The sequence below is a fragment of the Stegostoma tigrinum genome, chromosome 2 (genome assembly GCF_030684315.1).
Source record: "Stegostoma tigrinum isolate sSteTig4 chromosome 2, sSteTig4.hap1, whole genome shotgun sequence".
Classification (NCBI taxonomy): Eukaryota; Metazoa; Chordata; class Chondrichthyes; order Orectolobiformes; family Stegostomatidae; genus Stegostoma; species Stegostoma tigrinum.
Genome location: NC_081355.1, coordinates 150,273,184 through 150,292,229, shown reverse-complemented (window position 1 = coordinate 150,292,229; position 19,046 = coordinate 150,273,184). Strand labels below are relative to the sequence as shown.

The following is a 19,046-nucleotide window of genomic DNA, read 5'->3' as shown; positions in this document are numbered from 1 at the left end:
AGCCCTAACTATACCTGTGATACTCCACTGTCGTGACTTTACTGGGTTTGAAAGAAGTTGGGCTTGCAAGAAATGATGATGCTTGCTCTCATGTCTTTGTCAGCAGCACGTGCCCCAGAAAAGAGAGACAAATCTCTTCTCCTCTCATGAAGTTTGAATATGTGGGAAAGACCAGAGGTCATGAGGGAAGCCTTGAGGAACAGAAACTGGCCCAGCATTTCTGTAGCAGCCGAGTCTGTGGCATTTTGCCAGACGAATTAGAGTGCACTGCACCCCCTTCATCTGTGCATGCATTTATAATTGCATACTCATCTGCTCATGTTAGCTTCTTTGACTTGATCGATTGTGGCAAGCTCCATGACTCTTGTCTCCAAAACAGTTACAATATGTAGGTTGGGCCCCTTTGAATTAATTACATGCCCTTTTTCACTTATGGGGACAAAAAGTGAGAATAATAAAACACTGCTGGTCTCCACGTAAGTGAGCTTTTGGCACTGACCATTGGAACATCCACTGCTTAGTGCTGTCAGTTGTTCATTAACATTACAACTCTGAGCCTTACTGAGGTTTCAGTGAGTACATATGACTCCCACATTCAGGAGGCCTCAGTCTGCTCAGTTGGAGGGTGAATTGCCCGAGGATATAGAAAGTGATTCAATGAATGTTTTTCTGCACTGTACCCAGATTGTCTTGATCACACTCCATCTGCTAATGTGTTCAGACATCTCTTGGCTTGATCACGTGGCCTGTCCTCCAGAAAAAGTACTCTTTCCCTCACTGCCTCCAAGGAGCATCTCAGTTGTACCAATCAGGATACAGTGCTGCCCCAGGTTCTGCCTTTACTGGTCCAATTCTGTTGCCACAATTGCATCTGTAAAATGGTGATATCTGTAATCAGTGTCATGTGGTATCAGGCATCTGTATTGCCTGCTCTGGAATGTTTTTAAGATCAAACTTTCACTTCAAATCCCATACGTTCCCATCCCAGTAACTGCTAGCAGTCCACACAGTCTAGTTGTCAGGCAATAAACAAGTCATCCCCATAATAAGGTCATTGGGGTCATTTAAGAGACTGCTGGACATGTATATGGTCACAGAAATTTGAGGGTGCATACATGAGGATCAATGGTCGGCACAACATTGTGGGCTGAAGGGCCTGTTCTGTGCTGTACTGTTCTATGTTCTATAATAAGCAGGTTTTCCAAAGTCTCTTCTGCAGGCAGCATTGTTTCAGAAATAATCCTGACATCTATTTCTCAACCCTCTCCAGAAATGCTTTTTTCTGTTGTTGAATTTAAGCACTGTTGACAAGGCCACCTTTTTTTTAAACTTTGTCTGTCCCTCACGGTGAGGAGGAGGTAATATGCTGCTTTCTTCAGTTGTTGCAGTCCATCATCTGTCGCTACACTCGCAGTACTGCTGGGAAGGGAGCTCCAGGATTTGACCCAACAACAGAGAGGTAATAGAATTATGGTTCTGAGTCAGAAAGGTGATGGCTTGGAGAAGGACATGCAGCTGGTGTTACAATTATTTCCCCTTTCCTCAAAGACATAGGCAATACAACCTTAGCTTCTTTTGCCAATTCCAAAAGATTTGCCTTGCTCATTTTTTGTAATGTATCTGAAGTGGCTTTGTTCACCCCAAGGAATCTCGTAGCTACTGAAAGAGCCATTCTTGCACAAGGCATGCACTTTTGAAATCAACTGAATGCAACATCCAAAAAAAAAACAATGAATGAATGATTTATTGTCCCACATATATCTACGGAGATACTGTGAAAATTGTTCTGTCGCCACAATCTGGTACATTTTGTGGTACAAAAGAATTTTTAAAAAGTACTGAAAGAGAGTTCACCTTCATTGACTGGGGTCCCAAACACTGCTCCAGGACTTTTGCTAGGTCCCGTTCCAGCTCTTGCACAGCCAGGAGTTCCTGCTCTGGGCACCAATATTGTTGCTGTTGATGACCAGCCACTGCCGAAAGAGTCATACTCCAGGTCTGCTGCAGCCAAGGCTACCTGTTGTGCCAATGCAGCAGCTGATGCCCCACTGTCATTCTAGGAGTCTGCACCTTGGGCCTCTGAACCCGGAGTCACTGCTGACATCACACCAGCCAACTCGAAGGCAGTAAGACATCCATAAAGAAAACCGTCGCCACTCACTGTCTTTAGGTCGAATAATCCTAAACCCAGGAACAAAAACAAAGTTGCTGGAAAAGCTCAGCAGGTGTGAAGGCGAAAACAGAGTTAACGTTTTGGGTCCGATTAACCCTTCCGCAGAACATCCTAAACCTACCCTGGAATTAGAGGTTTTGATTCTGGACAAGCCTTCAGTTTGTTATGGACCAGTCCAAATGCCCTTCAAATACATACAGGAGACAGCATCAACCCCAACTTTTATTTCTATGCACGTAAGGTGCTGTGTTCCAGATGTAACCAATCGAATTAACACTACACAGTTTTAAGCAATGATGTAGAGGTGCTGATCTTGAACGAGGATGGACAAAATCAGAAGTCATACGACACCAGGTTATAGTCCACCCAGGTGTATTTGAAATCACAAGCTTTTGGAGTGCTGCTCCTTGATGAGGTGGAGGTTTTAAGAAAATCTCACTTTGTCCTTTTACCTATAGTTAAAGTATGAATTTAAAAAAAGAATTGTTATAATTCACCAAAGTCTTATAAAGCTGCAACATGCCATCCTGACTCTTGTACTGAGTTCCCTGACCAATAAAGGCAAGCATGCCATACGTCTCCTTTACTACCCACTGTACCCAGTGCCACTTTCAAGGAGCTGGTAAGATGCTCCAATAGGAACTCCTCTGCTCAACAGTTCCCTTTCTTCTCCTTTCTTTTTTTTTCTCATTGCTCTCTGCTCTCTGTGGTATTTATTACCCCCACCCCAGCCCAACACTTAACTTTTAACCCTATCTGAGGAAAGGAATCCAGTCACGACCTGAGACAAGGCAGAAGCTGAATGCATGGGCCACGTTTTGCAGCAGCAGTCAATACAGCATAGGCTGGTGTCAGCAGCAGATCGGCTGGTGAGGTGGCGGTGGTCTTGGTTCCTCCTAGGCCGCCCTCATTCCTGGTGATCGATTTGGTGCCGAGAGCGGGCCTTTCTTGCCTCCTGGGTGTCCTGGTATTAGGAATGGAGGTATGGATCCTTCTGGCATTCTGAGCAATAATAATGGAACTATAAGACCATAAGATGTAGGAGCAGAAAGTAGGCCATTCGGCCCGTTGAGTCTGCTATGCCATTCAGTTATGTCTGATAAGTTCCTCAATCCCGTTCTCCTGCTTTCTCCCTATAACCCTGGATCCCCTTGATAGCCAAGAACCTATCTAGCTCAGTCTTAAATGTACTCAGTGGGAGGAAATCCTCTTGGTGATTAGAGGAAGTGGCTGCAGCAAAAGCGTGGCTCCTCTGGGCAGGACTCATGGCTAGCCTAGATTCTAGGCTACAGCTGGGCTCAGGTGGCTGCACTGTGACTGACCGTTCCAAGCATGTTTATGGAGATGGGACGTTGGATTTTGAGATCTGGACTTTTTTTCTCCTTTTACCTTTTTGACTCTGTTAAATCTTTTAATTCTGGCATTGTAACCAAGATTGCACCAGAGAATGGTCACTGTGTACTTGTATATTCCAATACTTAATACATGTGACAATAAAATCTAAATCTAAAATCTATGGACTCAAACCCCAAGATCCTTCTGTATCAGTGCCGTTCAGGGCCCTGCCATTAACTGTGTACTTATTTAAAATTTGATCTCCCAAAATGCAACGCCTCACACTTAACTCAGATTAAACCCCACCTGCCATTTCTCTGCCCATAACTGCAACTGATCTGTATCCTTTAACAACCTTTTACACAATCCACAACTCCATTGCTCTTTATATATGTTTGCAGACGATACAAACAGCAGAGGTCCTGGTACTGATCTCTACAGGACACCACTAGTCAAAAACCTCCAACCCTAAAAACACCCTTCCACCAGTACCGTCTGCCTTCTATGGGCAAGCCAGTTCTGAATCCACACAGCTAAGTCACCGTGGATCCCATACATCTTAATCTTCTGGATGAGCCTACCATGAGGTACCTTACTAAAATCCATGTAGACAACATCCATCTATTCTAAAAGTGACTTCATCAATGTCCTATAAAGCCGCAACATGACGGCCCACCACCTACACTTGATTCACTGACAATTGAAGGCAAGTGTGCCAAACGCCTTCACTGTCCTGTCTACCTGTGACTCCATTTCCAAGGCACTTTGTGTCTGCACCCTAGGTTTCTTTATTTGGCAACATTCCCCTGGGTCTCATCATTAAGTTTATAAGCCCTGCCATGGTTTCCCTTTCCAAAATGCAATACCTCATATTTCTATAAATTAAGCTCCATATGCCACTTCTTGGCCCATCAGCCCATATGATCGGGTCCCTGCCATACTCTGAGAGAATTTATTCACTGTCCACTACATCATAAATTTTGCTGCCATCTGCAAACTTACTACCACACCTCCTATATTCACATCCACATTGATGTTTATATAAATGACAAAGAGCAGTGAACTCAGCTCCGATTCTTCTGACACACCACTGGTCACAGGCCTTCAGTCTTAAAAACAAGCGTCTACCATCACCTTCAAGATAATTTTGTACCCAGTTGGCCAGCTCTCTGTAGATTTCACGTGATCTAACCTGGCTAACCAGTCTACCGTGCAGAACCTTGTTGAACGCCTTTTGAAGTCTATATAGACAACATTCACCATTCTGCCTCGATCAGTCCTCTATGTCGCCTCTTCCAAAAAAAAACTCAGTCAAATTAGTGAGACACAGTTTCCTAATGGCAGGACCCTGAACAGAAAGATTTACAGAAAGATCTTGGGTTCAAGTCCATAGATTTTAGATTCAGATTCTATTGTCACATATACTAAGTATTGGAATATACAAGTGCAGTGAAAAGTGCACATAATCACCATTCGCTGGTGCCATCTTGGTCACAAAGCCATGTTGATCATCCCTAGTCGGTCCTTGCCTTTTTCAGATATATGTAAATCCTGTCCCTCAGAATCCTCTCCAACAATTTGCCAACCACTGATGTCAGTCTCGTTGGTTTAAAGCCCCTGGTTTTTTTCTTACTGCCTTTCTTAAGTAATGGTACCATGCTAGACACCCTGCAGCCTTTTGGCACCTCACACAGATATCTCAGCAAGGAGCCCAGCAATCTTTTCCCTAGTTTCCCTACAAAGTTTTGGGATACGCCTGATCAGGTCCTTTGTGTTTTAGGACCTCCAGCATTTCCTTGTCTGTAAAATGGATACTTTTGAAGACACCACAATTAATTTCCCAGAGTTCTTTAACTTCCATATCCTTTTGCACAGTAAATACAGTCATGAAGCATCTGTTTAGTATCTTGCCCATCTCGTCTGGTTCCATGCATAGACGGCCTCATTGACCTTTAAGGAGCTCTAATCTGTCCCAAGTTACTCTTTGCCTTTTAATGTATTTGTAGAATCTCTTTGGGTTCTCCTTAAAACCTATTTGTCAAAGCTATCTCCTGTCCCCTTTTTGCCTTCCTGATTTCCCTCTTAAATATACTCCTGCTGCCCTTATACTCCACTAGATATCACTCAATTCCAGTTGTCTATACCTGAGATTAGCTGCCACCTTTTTCTTGATGAGCACCTCAAATTCTCTAGTCATTCAGCATCTCCTAAACCTACCAGCCTTGCCCGTCATGCTAACATAGAATCCCTACAGTGTGGGAGCAGGCCATTTGGCCTAACCAGTCCACACCGATTCTCCAGAGACCATTCACCCAGACTCAACAACCACTGCCCCCCCCCCCCCCCCCCCACCTTTTCTTGGATTTCTTTGATTATTAGTATTGATATAAATAAAGCCAATCAATTCTTGTTTTCTTCTAAAAATATTTTGATTTGTCCTGCTTTTGAATTTTAAAGCATCATGTGGTTCATGTCCGGTTCTATGCTGTGCCCATGTGACATTGGACAGTGCCTTAAATGACTTCTTTTTCTAATGGAATGGGAACAAAACCTCCAATTCAGGAAATTGTTCTGTGTTATAGATTCCTCAGTAGAACAATGCAGCCATTGCAAAGACCCAGATTTCAAGTATATTCTATTGTACTTGGTGGTGAGTGGATGTCTTGGCAATGTCCAATAATACAGTATTGTTTCTATTTGTTTAAGGTCTAGTGAAAGCTAGAAAGTTCCATAGCCAGTGAAGTGCTTTGAAAGACAAATTGCAACTAAGCATGGTTATTTCATTTTTTTAAACTGTAGGAAGGTAAGTTGTGTTTTTGACTCTTATTTCGCACCTAGATAATGTGTAAAATATATCATGCTGTCATATTTTCAGCAATTCCTAAATATGTGGCTTGATAACTGTGGTGCTGACTGTAAGAAAATATTCCGAGATTTCACATGCGTTGGTGTGTTCGAGAAATAAGTAGTAGGCTTGCACTATAATGCAGCGTATTTTGTGGTTTTCCAAATGTAATGTTGTTTTTTCACTTTATTGTAAGCTCTTTATTTCCATGGAACAATACCATGCAGAATCTTTGTCAACAGTGAGCTGTCACTTCTTGTCGTTGCTTATCATAGTACATAGTTAATGGTGGTACAAACTGTGTACAAGAATTAACACAGAAATTCACACAATGGAGGAAGCTTCAGGATCATCCAGAAAAAGTCAGTATTGCCTAAATAAATCTGGAATTTAACAAACAAAAATTGTTTGAGTTTGGTTGTGTGCTGGTATTTATTACTGGAAAGCATAAAAAATGAGTCTAATAGTGTGAGAGCTGAGTCAAACCAGAAAAAAGTGGCAGGTTTTCCTTCCCTGAAGCGTAATAGTTAAAACAATTGGGATTATTTTTTCTCAGCAGTAGTACAGGTATAATCATCATGACTGTCTCCTGACATCACAAATTACCAGGTGCATTGAATTAATCTTCACAATATGCCATGGTGGGATTTAAACACAACCTCTGGGTTGCTGGCCCATTTCGATCACTTATAGGTTGCTGTATGTCTAAGTTTAAGAACAAAATAAATGCCTGTATGTACAGTTACATTGTAAATACATGCTTGTTCGAACTTTTATTGAAATTGTTGTCTCCTCAGAATCCTGGAACTTTTATTATAACAGCACTGTGGCTGTCTTTGTACACTGTGCACTGCACCAGTTCAAGACGGCTGCTCACACCATCTTCACTAGGGCAGTTATGAATGCTGGCCCAGCCACTACTGGCTACATCACATGAACAAATTTTTAAAAGTATTGTCCATATTGTCTATTGGACCTAACTAGTGCATCTCTGGAGTCCATCTGGAGTCGTCTTGTTCAGACCTCATTAGAATTAATGAGACAGGACTGTTTTGGTTTCAATGACAGGTTCTGTCATTGTAATGTTAGCTTCAAGCCCTCAAATTTTCCATTCTATCTGTTTATGTAGTGAAAACATGATATATAGAAATATGTTTGGTTGTCTCAAAATATGCTCAGTTTCTTTCTGAATTCTGCATTGGAATGCAGGAGAGGACCTGTTTGATTATAGTTGGGGAGCTGGTTTTTATCTGGGGCAAACAGAACGGCTGATGTTGATACTAGGACAGCATTTCTGTTTTCAATGTAAAAATTCAAGAATTAGATCCTAATGCTATGTACACCATGGATTTATTTGTATCACAGTTAGTGCTGTGGTGGCTTCGTGTGTTGAGAGTGCTATTCAGAGTCACATCTGGGGATAATCAGATCTAGTTGTTTCCAATGCCCTAATCTTGGGTATCTCCAGGACATTTGTGGCATGGTTTGTCCTGAAGGAAGGTTTTAGTTTGTGTAATTAAAGCTCAAATGGTCCAAGGCCAGAGAAGCATGCCACATGATCCACATGCACTAGTGCATTGAAATCCATTGGTCGGTATAAAAGTTCTGAATTAGGGATTCTGCTGTTAGCTGTGTCAAGCTTCTCCTGAAACAGCTCTTTCATCTCTGGATTGGAGCACATGTATGGAACATAGGGCCCAGTTAACTTCATGGGTATCTATTTGTATTGAGAAGTGGATGCAGAGGACACATTCTTAATAATTTGTGAGGAAGTTCCGTAAGATCCTCACAGCAAAGCGTATACCTTACTCTCACACTTATCTCAACTCTCCCCTGTCAGATGAACACACAGTGTTTTTCTTCCAATGATGCTTTCTTGGGTAGCCTCTTTTAGAACAGTTGAGTCCATATTCAGACAATCAGATTTCATTTGATCACATCTATGTTGCATGCGATGTTGACCAATTACAAGTTCCCTCTCAGTCCTAGGCAAGCGATCCTGGTGGTTTGGCTTGTCAATCGATAAGTTCTTCCATCTTTCCATTTGTTTTGCTATTTACCTGGTGTAATGGATTTGGTCCTCTTGTTGAGCAGACACTGTAGGCTTCAAGCACCTATTGAAGTGGAAAGACTTTGGGAGGTCAGCACTTTAAGCATCATTGGTGGCCCTTTGCAGACAAGGATGACTCTCTTCCACACGCAAAGTGAGTCCATAGGCAGTTGTACAGACCAATGTGGCTACTGCAAGCTCTGTTACACTGGGGAAAGAAGGTGGTCATGGGAAGTGGTGGGTGGGGAGTTGGCGTGGCAGTGCACTTCTTTCGCTGTTTTGCCTGGTTTTTGTTTTTTTTTTCTAACGGCAAGTCTCAGTGCTTAACACCTTCCCGGATGCTCCTGTACCACTTTGCACACTCTTGAGCCAGTGATTCCCAGCATCAGTGGGGATGCTGCACTTTGCCAGTGAGGCCTTGAGGGTATTGCTGAAGTAATTCCTCTGCTATCTGGGGCTTGCCTGCCATTTCAAAGCTGGGAGTATAGAGCACCTGTTTGAGGAGTCACAGGTCCAATTGTGGTAACTACAGGGGAATCTCCCTGCTGTTGGCCATTGGAAAAGTCAACGCCAAAGTTCTCCTCAACTGTCTCCTCCCTGTGACTGAGGAACTCCTCCCAGAATTGCAGTGTGGCTTTCAATCATGAAGGGGCACAATGGACATGATTTTCGCCATGCGCCAGCTGCAGGACAAATGCAAAGAAATGAACCTTCCCCTGTATATGCCCTTCTTCATTGGGAAGCACTTTACTAGTCGGAAACAAGCCAACTTGAGGTGGGTACTAGCTGACTAATGGGATATACTGGTCTCTCCTGCTGTCAGAGATGTCTCAAAGAACCATTTTCTTTACTAATGAAATTGGGTTTGTCATGTGTTTTGTTAAAGTTCTGCTTTGAAACTGGACTGCTTTCTCAAGGGCACAAAGTTTTGGGGTGCCCAAATTTCAAGGTCCCTGTTTCAACTTCCCAGGTTAAATCAAAAGAAATGCAAAGCAAGATGCATTCGAGTAAGCTGCATTGTCGGAGTGAGGGAGTCTTTGTTAGGATGAGACTGACATAGTGTGAGTAACTGGGAATTTGGGTTAAAGTGGAAATTCAACTGATAAATCTTTTGCAAGTTTAATTTAAAGGATAACAGTCAGAACCAATAGATTTTAAGGAAGTAAAAATAGCCTGGTTAAACAAGAAGCTGCCTGATGGGAGCAGTTATCTGTCAAACACCTGGAATTCATTGCCTGAATTAGGTGGTGTTTACTACAGCAGGAAGTTAAGAAAAAAAAGTTACATATCAGAGCTTCAAGATAATAAAATGTGAGGCTGGATGAACACAGCAGGCCGAGCAGCATCTCAGGAGCACAAAAGCTGACGTTTCGGGCCTAGACCCTTCATCGGAGAGGGAACTGGAATAAATAGGGAGAGAGGGGGAGGCGGACCGAAGATGGAGAGTAAAGAAGATAGGTGGAGAGAGTGTAGGTGGGGAGGTAGGGAGGGGATAGGTCAGTCCAGGGAAGACGGACAGGTCAAGGAGGTGGGATGAGGTTAGTAGGTAGCTGGGGGTGCGGCTTGGGGTGGGAGGAAGGGATGGGTGAGAGGAAGAACCGGTTAGGGAGGCAGAGACAGGTTGGACTGGTTTTGGGATGCAGTGGGTGGGGGGGAAGAGCTGGGCTGGTTGTGTGGTGCAGTGGGGGGAGGGGACGAACTGGGCTGGTTTAGGGATGCAGTAGGGGAAGGGGAGATTTTGAAACTGGTGAAGTCCACATTGATACCATATGGCTGCAGGGTTCCCAAGCAGAATATGAGTTGCTGTTCCTGCAACCTTCGGGTGGCATCATTGTGGCACTGCAGGAGGCCCATGATGGACATGTCATCAAGAGAATGGGAGGGGGAGTGGAAATGGTTTGCGACTGGGAGGTGCAGTTGTTTGTTGCGAACTGAGCGGAGGTGTTCTGCAAAGCGGTCCCCAAAAATCGTAAGTACAACCAACTCACGGGCCCCTGCCACCCACTAGAGGACAGGGAACCTCTCTTACATATCAGAGCTGTCTATATTAGAAGAGCCTGTTTCAAAACATGGTCAGTATAAGCCACATGGTCAAAGAGTGGGGAGGACTTTCCACAGTGAGACTGAGACAAAGTGGATACTGGGGTCAGGGTGAAAGAGGTGCTTTAATTAAGGCTTTCAACAAGAAATAGTCTCTAGAACAAGAAGTGAGCTGAAAAGGAAACGAGATGCAGGTCAAGGGGTCAGCAGCAGTGTGATATCCTGAGTGCAGGTAAAGCATCTGATTGGTGAGTAGGTTTGTGTAATATTTCAATTCTTTAAAGTGAAAATTTGGTAGTTAGTTTGTGGTCACATGTTTAGACTTTTTTTCTCTCTACTGAGAAACATTTGTTACATTTTTACAACAGCTCATACTTGTTTTAAGTAACAAACGGTCTTTAAGAGTTACGAGGATGGCAGTTCAGAAGGGTAAATCCTGTAGTATGTGTGATATCATGGACATGCCATATGTCACAGATAAACGCATCTACAGGAAGTGTCACCAACTGCATAAGCTAAAATTCAGGTATTTGGAAATTGATCATTAGTTGGAGCCACTATTATCATTCCATGAGGAGAGGACTACTTTGACAGCATACAGAAGGAGGTGATTGATAGAGAGAGAGAGAATGGGTGATGACTTGGCATTCTGAGAAGATGAGGCAGAAAGTGCAGGGGTCCCCTGAGTCTGTTGTACTTGCTAATTGTTATTCTGTTTTGGATCCTAGTGATGGTGATGGTTCCTCAGGGAAGCATAGCCAGAGTCAAGTCCATTGAATCATGGGTACCAGCTGTCCAGGGAGAAGAAAGAAGAATGGAAGATCAAGAATTATAGGAGATTCCATAGTCAGGGGATCCAACAGGCATTTCCATGGCAGTAAACATGACACCAGGATGGTGTGTTGCTCCCTGGTGACAGAGTCAAGGATAGCACTGAGCAGTTGCAAGTCTTCCTTCAGTGAGTGAGAGAAGCTGTAGTTCACGTTGCTACCTTGGATGGTATAATGAGTCGGTTGGGATTATGTTCACTGCAGTTCAGAAGAACAAGCAGGATATCCTTGAATCCTATAAAATTCAAATAGGACTTGACCGGATAGATGCAGTAAAGATATTCCTGATGGCAGGGGTGCCAAGAACTAGGAGTCACAGTCTTAGGATACAGGATAGGCCATTTTGAACTGAGATAAAGAGAAATTTCTTCATCTGGAGAGAAATGTGCCTGTGGAATTTCCTGCGAAAGAAAACTGTCAGGCCAAAACAGTATATGACTTCAAGGAGGAGTTGGATAAAGTATTTGGGCTAAAAGAATCAAAGCATGTGGGAACATGGTATTGAGTAGGGTGATCAGCCATGATCATATTGATTGGCAGAGCAGACCTGTGGGCCAAGTAATCTATTGCTGCTTCTATTTTCGATGTTTCTATTGATGACATTTATGGAAGAGTAACAAAGTCCTTGAGGCAGATTTGAAGCAATTAGGAAGTAAATTAAAAATCTGGAGCTCCAGTTTAGTAATCTTTGAATTACAAAAAGTGCCATATGCTTAGACCATAAGACATAGGAGTGGAAGTAAGGCCATTTGGCCCATCAAGTCCACTCTGCCATTTAAATCATGGCTGATGGGCATTTCAACTCCACTTCCTTGCACTCACCCTGTAGCCCTTGATTCCTTTTGAGATCAAGAATTTGTCGATCTCTGCGTTGAAGGCATCCAATGTCCTGGCCTCCACTGCACTCCGTGGCAATGAATTCCACAAGCCCACCACACTCTCGCTGAAGAAATGTCATCTCATTTCAGTTTTAAATTTACCCCCTCTAATTTTAAGGCTGTGCCCATGGGTCCTGGTCTCCCCGCCTAACGGAAACAACTTCCTAGCGTCCACCCCTTCTAAGCCATACATAAACCTCAACTTCTGAGGATAAGAACAGGAGGAGTGATCAATTCTATATTAATGGAGACTGTTGTAGGGGCATCAGATTTCTGAGGAATTGGGATTGCTTCTGGGGCCGATTTGTACTTGTACAAGCTTGATGGGTTACACCTTCAACGGGATTGGGACTTATATTCATGTAGGGAGATGTACTGACCTTGTTGGGCTGGGTTTTAACTAGATCATCCGGGGGATGGTAAGCTGAAGGGTAACCCAAATTAGAAAGAAGTAAAGTTGGTAACAAGAAGCCAAAAATTGCTATGGGAGATTAGAGTACAAGAGAAATAAGTCAAACATTCACTATAGCTCAATGCTGTCAAAAAGCTAGAGTTGAAGGCGTTCTTCCTGAATGCACACAGAATTTGCAACAAGATAGAAAGCACGATTAGAGAGATATGGATATTAGCTAAGTTGCCCTTACAGAAATGTGGTTTCATGGTGACCAGTATTGGGAACTGAATATTGAAGGATATTTATCATTTAAGAAGGATAGACAAGAAAGAAAGGAATTCAGCTGATAACAAGTGATAGGAACAATACATCAAGACATAAGAAATTGGAACAGGAGTAGCCCATTCTCAGCTCCACCATTTCAATAGAATTGTGGCTGATCCAAAACACCTTGGGTCCATTTTCTTGGCCTTTCCACATAACCTGTCATTTCCCTTACTAATAAAGAATTTGTCTACCTCAACGTTAAAGATGCAAAAGGACTTTGCACCCACAGTTTTGTGAGGCAAGGATTTCCAGAGACACTCAACCCTCTGAGAGAAGAAATTCCTCCTCACCTCAGTCTTAAATTCTGAGCTGATGCCATTTAGTCCCAGACTGTACCCCGTGAGGGGAAACATCCTCTCAGCATTTGCCCTGTCAATCTCCTTAAGAAAACAATATATTTTAAACAAGATCACCTCTCATTTTTCAGAACTCTAATCAGCAATGTCTCACTGTTCAGGCTTTGATCATCAGCCAGTCCCTCAATGCAGGGATCAGCCTAATGATCCTTCTCTGAACTCGGTACCTCCAATGAAATAATATCCTTCCTTTTAATAAGAGGATCAAAACTGTTGACAGTACTCCTGATATGAAGATCTCAGATATCAAATTGGAAAAACAATATTTACAATCAGTCGAAGTGGATCTAAGAAACAGGCAGACGCAGCAGAATTCTTTTGGATAAAGTATTTGGGCTAAAATTGGATTGGAGTTATTTACAGGCCGTCACACAGTAGTGGTAATGTGGGGCATAGGGGTATTAGTCAAGAGATCAGAGAAGCACATATCATGGGCAACCTGCATATAGATTTTGTAAACTAAGTGAGCCTGATTTAGAACATAGAACATAGAACAGTACAGCACAGAACAGGCCCTTCAGCCCACGATGTTGTGCCGACCATTGATCCTCATGTATGCACCCTCAAATTTCAGTGACCATATGCATGTCCAGCAGTCTCTTAAATGACCCCCAATGACCTTGCTTCCACAACTGCTGCTGGCAATGCATTCCATGCTCTCACAACTCTCTGTGTAAAGAACCCGCCTCTGACATCCCCTCTATACTTTCCACCAACCAGCTTAAAACTATGACCCCTCGTGCTAGCCATTTCTGCCCTGGGAAATAGTCTCTGGAGTATTATGACCAGTTCTGGTTGCCTCATTACAGGAAAGATGTTAGAAAAGGTGCAGAGGAAATTTACCATGATGTTGCCTGGAATGGAGGGAAGGTCTTACGAGGAAATGTTGAGAGAGCCAGGGCTTTTCTCTTTAGAACGACGAAGGATGAGGAGTGACTTGACAGAGGTGTACAAAATGATCAGAGGTATAGATAGAGTGGATAGAGAGATTTTTTTTTCCTAAGGTGAAGTTAACTATTACAAGAGGGCATAGTTTTAAAGTGGGTGGAGGTAGATATAGGGGAGACATCAGAGGTAGGTTCTTTACTCGGAGAGTGGTTGAGGCGTGGCCTGCATTGCTGGAGAGGGTAGTGAATGCAGGCTCATTAGGGGCATTTAAGTGGCTATTAAATAGGCATATGGATGATTAGTATAAGGTAGGGGTGGAGGTTAGATAAACCTTAGGATTAGGGTAAAAGTTTGGCTCAACATCATGGGACGAAGATTCGTACTGCTCTATGTTCTATGAACATTAAATCTTCTACTGATGTGTGCTAAGAATGGTAAGGATTTCCAGAGCAGTATCATAGAATCACAGAATCCCTACAGTGTGGAAGCAGGCCATTTGACCCATCCAGTCACACCATCCCTCTGATGAGCATCCCATCCAGATCCAACCCCTTGCAGGAATTGCTGAAATGTTGACATATTTTGACACCAGTCTGTCTTTGGAATCAACTCGACATTTTTGTTTTGTAATGTTTTATTCCTTTACCCTTCAAGGATTCCAAGCTGTGCGCAGGACAGTAGAGTTGTTGACCATAAGTTTTGATTCATGAATACTTCTGGGCTAAACCTCCACAGAGTTTCTCTGAAGCTTAAATGTGAAACTGAGCAGTATATGATTTTTGACTTTGCTATCAGGGAAAAAAAGTTGAGCACTTGCTAATGCAAATGCTGGGGACTGACAGTGGATAAACTTATGAATTTAGCTCTCTCTTTCACATTGCTGACATAAGATGAAATTGAGAAGGAAACTAGCACACAAGCCAAAAGCATGCTCAATTCCTGACACAGATTGACTTGTTGGAGATATTTTGGTAGAAAGAATATGGATAGGCAATGTGGAAAAAAAAGTATATAATATTCAAGGGGGTTGGAAAGTCCTTAGGGGACATGTGTGCACACCGTTGAGTGTGGCAGGGAAGGTTGAGAAAATTGTTAAGAAGTCTTTTGACACGTGTTTGGCCTCCAATTGGAGTACTGTCTTTCCTTCTAAGCATCACGTTTTAGGAAGGCTTTAAAGAGTTCGCAGAGTGTGAAGGACTTTGATATTTATTCTATTATTAAAGCTCTGGACTTTGATACCTGTAGCACACAATGAAGAGGATTGTCTAGACTTCTGTGGGACACAGGCACAAATACGCTGGTGAAATGATTAAACTCATTAGACAAAATCCGTAATATGGCCCAATTTCAAAGGAGTAAGGCAGCAGAAGACCTGATGTTATAGGTACTCAAATCTTTAAAGATTTGAATCAAGGTGTAATTACTAAATATTGAGATAAGGAGGAAGTGATTATTATGTTAAATAATAATTGAATGATTTTCATGGAAGATTGTCATGCTTGACAAACTTCGTAGAATACTTTGACTACATTGGAGAAATGTAATTGATATGTTTAGAATGATTGAAGAATGGAACAGACAAGCAGTAACTTTTCAGCCATCTTGCAACCTGCTAGAATTTACAAAGTTGTGATTTTCTGGCAGGAGCTGGCTGAATGGATATATCTAAATTCTAGTCTATTGCATTCGCTGCTCACAATGTGGTCCCCTCTGCTTTGGGGAAACAAAGCATAGACTTGGCGACTGCTTCACAGAACATCTACGTTCTGCTTGCAAAAAAGACCTTGAACTACCTGTTGCCTGCCACTTCAATGCACTACCTTGTTCCCTGGCCAATGTCTCTGTCTCCAGCTTGCTACTGTTCCAGTGAAGCCCGGTGCAAGCTGGAAGAACAACACCTCATTTTCCGCTTGGGGACCCTACAGCCCGCCAGACTTAATATTGAGTTCGATAATTTTAGGGCTTAAACAACCCCATGTCCCCACTCCCCGTCCCACACACGGGGCCTTGTTACCACGTAGCCTGCCATTTCGCATCCCCTGTTGTTAGTCACTAACAGTCCCCATTAACAGCAATTCACCCTCACAGCCTGATCTTTAGCAACTCCTTTGTCTGTCCAACTGTCTTTCTCTCTCTTTGGGCTCTATCCTATCATTTGCTCCCTACCCCACCCACCTCCCAATTTTCTGCATATAAACTGTCGTTTTCCCAGCCACCATCAGTTCTGCAGAAGGGTCCCCGGACCCGAAATGTTGACTCGGTTTTCTCCTTCAGTTAACATTTCAGGTCCGGTGACCTTTCCTCAGAACTGATGGTGGCTGGGAAAAAGTCAGTTTATATGCAAATGTTGCCAGACGTGCTGAGCTTTTCCAGCAACGTTGTTTTTGTATCTGCATTCATGGACCAGCAGAAGTGGAATTCCTGCTGTGTCCCCTTCCACCTGAATTCTTGCATTTCTGGGCATTTTTTAAACTCACTTTTCCTTTCCTCTTTATCCTTTAAAGATTCTGACTAGGCAAGGTAGTATTAATTCCACCAATACAACTGCGTCCCATTGAATTGGCTGCTATATATATGTGAACATACTCAGATTCCATAATTGTGTGTTTAAAGGAGTACTACAACCAAATCCAATCAGTCATCATCTGATGTCCGTGCATTGTCAGAATCATGCTGGATTATAATTAGGAAAAAGATGCTTCTTTCTACAAACAATACAATCTCTCTGAGAAACACTTCATAGCATACTACACATGCAGTGAATTATTGAAATAAACATCAACATTCTATGTAGCCAAGCTGTACACGCCTCATAAACAACATTCTCACTGATTCCTCCTCTCCCTCATCAAACAGACCTACTGTAGTTGGCACTATGACCATTTATAGTAGACGCAATAGCTGAGATCAGCTCACTTTCATAGATTGGGATTCAAACCACAGCCTTCTACAATCTTCGTGGTTTGATGTCATTTATTTTGGACAAATAGTTTTGTTACTTGGCTGGCTGTAACTGTCATTTGACAGGAATAATTTATCGTGAAAAATTTACTTTTAAAAACACTGCGATAAGTAAGACATTTCTTGCTGTTCAACCTAAAGAATATTTTCTTTTCAAAGAAAAGTTGTGGCTTTCAGCCAATGGAGTTGCAGCAGGAGTTTAACAGAATAGCTGAGGGACTTTGGTCTGTAGAAACTCTGAGTGACTGAAAAGGTTAAAAATAAGTTAACGAGTCCAGATATCAGATGAATTAAATGCATTATGTTGGGGATTTCAGTGAGCATTTACAAAGTGTTTGCACTATTTCCTTTATGGCACTTGCAGACAACTTACTTGCTTCTTTACTCAATATTTGGGATCGGTTATTTCCTAATTCAGTAATTGCACACACTGACATTTTTTCTTTCTTGACATTATCTGAACTGGTTCACACACATCTGAAAAGTTTTGTGTTTTATCCTGCGCTTCCGAACAGTTGAGAAATGAGTTCAAACAATTGAAAATAGGTTTCCCATTCCGAAATTCTGAGGTCCATAAACACTGTTCAGCAAGAGCAAAAAGTGACTTTTAATTCCTATTCTAATAACAACTGTGTGTCTGCAATGAATAATTGTGCACACAAAAGTCATTCACTGAACAGGCAGCCATTGAAGCATGTTATTTAATTTTCTTTGGCAAATTATTTATAAAACAAATGCCTATTATTAGAATATTACCCGAGGTTCAACTGTCATCATGGTCCTGAATACATCTCACAAAAGTGGAATTGCCCTAAGCCCAAAATATATTAAATGTGGCTGTAATAATTATAAATGCAAAATCTTGCTTGTTGGACTGCATTTAATTATGTTATTAAGCTGGGTTACATTTATAAACTTATTTGCAGTTTGCAATTGTACTTGTGTTTCTACATCCGTAAATTTTAAACATAATAAATCTGTGAGAAGTTTATATGCCTTTTAAAATTCTTAATTTGTTCATCTTAAACATTGGGTTTTTTGATCAGTTTTTTTAACTTTGAAAAATTCTGTGGTATTGAATAGCCAACCAGTTGTTGTGATTTGCTCAGAAATGAGTATCAAGAACAGATGCGAGGGGTAGTTCATGCCTTACAAACCTTATCAAGTCTTTTGAGGATGTGACTAGAAAGGTTGATGAGGGTCGAGCTGTGGATGTGGTGTATATGGACTTCAGTAAGGCATTTGATAAGGTTCCCCATGGTAGGCTCATTCAGAAGGTCAGGAGGAATGGGATACAGGGGAACTTAGCTGCTTGGATACAGAATTGGCTGGCCAACAGAAGACAGCGAGTGGTTGTAGAAGGAAAATATTCTGCCTGGAAGTCAGTGGTGAGTGGAGTTCCACAGGGCTCTGTCCTTGGGCCTCTACTGTTTGTAATTTTTATTAATGACTTGGACGAGGGAATTGAAGGATGGGTCAGCAAGTTTGCAGACGACACAAAGGTCGGAGGTGTCGTTGACAGTGTAGAGGGCTGTTGTAGGCTGCAGCGGGACATTGACAGGATGCAGAGATGGGCTGAGAGGTGGCAGATGGAGTTCAACCTGGATAAATGCGAGGTGATGCATTTTGGAAGGTCGAATTTGAAAGCTGAGTACAGGATTAAGGATAGGATTCTTGGCAGCGTGGAGGAACAGAGGGATCTTGGTGTGCAGATACATAGATCCCTTAAAATGGCCACCCAAGTGGACAGGGTTGTTAAGAAAGCATATGGTGTTTTGGCTTTCATGAACAGGGGGATTGAGTTTAAGAGTCGTGAGATCTTGTTGCAGCTCTATAAAACTTTGGTTAGACCGCACTTGGAATACTGCGTCCAGTTCTGGGCGCCCTATTATAGGAAAGATGTGGATGCTTTGGAGAGGGTTCAGAGGAGGTTTACCAGGATGCTGCCTGGACTGGAGGGCTTATCTTA

The 19,046-nt window shown here is 42.4% G+C and overlaps 1 protein-coding gene across 2 annotated transcripts in view; it reads left to right on the top strand.

Moving 5' to 3' along the window:
• gjc2 (gap junction protein gamma 2) overlaps window positions 1-19,046 on the top strand; it is a 191,929-nt gene that overhangs the window by 29,538 nt on the left and 143,345 nt on the right. Inside the window, exon 1 of one of the 2 annotated variants that reach the window (XM_059640139.1) lies at window positions 6,169-6,311. The exons of the other annotated variant lie outside the window; for it this stretch is intronic. The gene's annotated coding sequence lies outside the window, so the exon portion shown is untranslated. Of the gene's footprint in view, window positions 1-6,168; window positions 6,312-19,046 lie in introns of those variants that run through there. 2 annotated transcript variants of the gene reach the window in all.